Here is a 2,500-nt window from a genome sequence, read left to right on the forward strand (position 1 = left end):
TGCACAGAGTGCAACAAAACGCCTTAAGCACAAAAACACAGCTAGTAACTAGAGATAGTTTATGTGATGGGTTTTTTCCTCTGAGGACCATAGGCCTCCAGTTAACTGACTCCCAAGCACTGCTTTCCAACCCTCATTGGACGCATCGGTTGTAAGAGTAAAGTGTGGTGGGGCATGTGCCATCAAATTATGAGAGTCTAAAATGTGATCTATCCACCACTGAAGATCAGATTTTGCCGGGCCAGTAAGGCTCATGCGTGCATCGAAATTGCCTTTGGAAGGCTTCAAGGCTACAATTTTGCAGCTCTCTAAGGTTAGATAACATAGGGGCCCATGCATTACCCCTGGAAATGAAGCTACCAATTTACCAATAACACAAGCTACTTCTCGGATAGTGGGGTGCATCTTATGGAGCAATTCCAGACAAGCAAATTGTAATTTGCGTGCCTTATCATTAGTTAAAGTAATTGTCATATTGACGGAATCAAGGGTGAAACCCAAGAAATTCATCCTCTGTAATGGATTAAAATTGGACTTATCCGGATGTGGGGTGAACCCAAGCGAGTGGAATAAGGTGAAGGTGTCAATGACATTGACAGCAGAATCATTATAGGTGCTGCTCTGAAGGTAGAGGTCATCAATATACCCACTCCTGCAATTTAGAGAGGGCCCGTTTCAAGAGTTTTGTGAATTTTCGGGGGGCACAGGATATCCGTTTGGGAGGCAGGTGAATTGGAACAGATGTCCTTTAAAAAAAAATCTAAGATGTTTCCGGTGACATTTGGCGATTGGCACAGAATAGTATGCATCCTTTAAGTCAACAGATGCCATAAAACAATCTTTCTCAATTAATTTGGATATGGTATGAATCCTGTCCATTTTAAAGTGGATTTTGACAGCATACTGATTTAGCGCTTTTAAATTGAGGATTATTCGATGAGTTCCGTCCTTTTCATCTCGGAGGAAAATGTCGGAAATTATTTCACCCGAGGAGTGTTCAACAGGCTCGATGACATATTTGGTGAGTAGTTTGTCAATTTCGCCCGCAACGATAACCTCCTCAGCAGCACTTCTCTTATTAAGGGGAATGTAGTGTTGGTGAGGGATAGAGTCAAATTCTATTTTAAGGCCCATCACAGTGGATAGTATTTCCCTGTCGGAAGTAAGGGAGTGCAAAACGTCTAAGGAATGCACAATACACCCAGCATGGAATTTAAAACAAGCATCCTGTAGATATCAGAATCATCCCCATGTGCACTCGTTGAGCGGGAAAATAGGTTGTCACGTATGCAGGACAAAAGGTCACCCATAGAGGCCATGCTCTGATCGATTTTTTTCAGGGAGCTTTGCAGTTGTTGCCCCGTGGGCTCTGGTTGTTGACCCGGTGCGTCCATGTGCTTATCCACTTGGCCTCCTTCAGGCACGGTATTCATAGCGGAGGTGGAAGCCATTACGAAGTGTTCTATGAATGGAAATACGTGTTAGCAATATGCTGACTGAAAACGATTGAAAGACTGAAGGTGGAGTAGTTAAAAAATAACAATACTTACGATTAGCCGTCTGAGTGCAAGGCTTATCACGAAGAAAGACCAAGATAATATTGTAAGGAAATTATTCCAACAGGAGCTGTATACCGCGTGTGCGACTGACCCGATAGCAAATCATGCACTGACCTGATAAGCATGCGCATGATTCTCATGTAACCAGTAGTGACTTGGACTGATGACGAGGTAGAATCAGGAGTGGAGCCCCAAAGGCGGTTGGATGGCGTACTCGTCACCTTCCGGCAGCTTCTGTATCCTGGCAGGTCTCCAGCCGTCTTGACCTTGTCTTGCCGTTGGATCAGGCTCGTTGAGACGAGAGAGTGAGGCTGGCTCTGCGCAAACCTACCTCACTTTAAACAAAGTCAAGCGCAATTCTCTCATCTTTTATCTTCCATCATTCATTCATCTTCATCCTCCCAAAGTCCTGTGGCAACAGGCGAGCAACAAAGCAACAGGTATGGGGTACACTGGCAGTTGTAGCCGTGGACCAGCACACAGGCGACTCAGGCCATTGGGTTGTTCTTCACTGACTGGAGCAGAAGTGGAGCCCGGCAGCCGTCTGAGTGTCTGAGCAGCCCTCTTCAGCATAGCACTGCTCACCTCCCTGGCATGAGGAAGGGGCTAGAAAATGTGCCCTAAACATTGCCCACTCCTTACCTTACTCCTTCACCAAGGCCATGTGCAATGCAGAATGTTGGGACAGACCACCGTCTTATCGTGTCCAAGGTCAACATCCGCTTGCAGCCCAGGAGAAAACCACAAGGCAAGAAGGCGCCAAAGCAAATTAACATCACCAAGCTGAAAGACGGCCCCACCAAGCAAGTGTTTGTTGATACCTTGGAAGAACGGTTGGATGCCATCACTCTGGACAAGCAGGGCGTCGAAGCAGCGTGGACTTTTCTCTGTGAGACGGTTTATAACAGCCATGGAGTGTCGGGACCCCCTGAAAGAAAGCA

The 2,500-nt window shown here is 46.2% G+C and overlaps 1 protein-coding gene across 1 annotated transcript in view; it reads left to right on the top strand.

The window, feature by feature from the left end:
- Positions 1-2,500, top strand: part of LOC138057236 (ATP-dependent RNA helicase DHX8) — a 69,037-nt gene that overhangs the window by 38,275 nt on the left and 28,262 nt on the right. The window lies entirely within an intron of this gene.

This window comes from Montipora capricornis, chromosome 1, assembly GCF_036669925.1.
Source record: "Montipora capricornis isolate CH-2021 chromosome 1, ASM3666992v2, whole genome shotgun sequence".
In the NCBI taxonomy this organism is placed as follows: Eukaryota; Metazoa; Cnidaria; class Anthozoa; order Scleractinia; family Acroporidae; genus Montipora; species Montipora capricornis.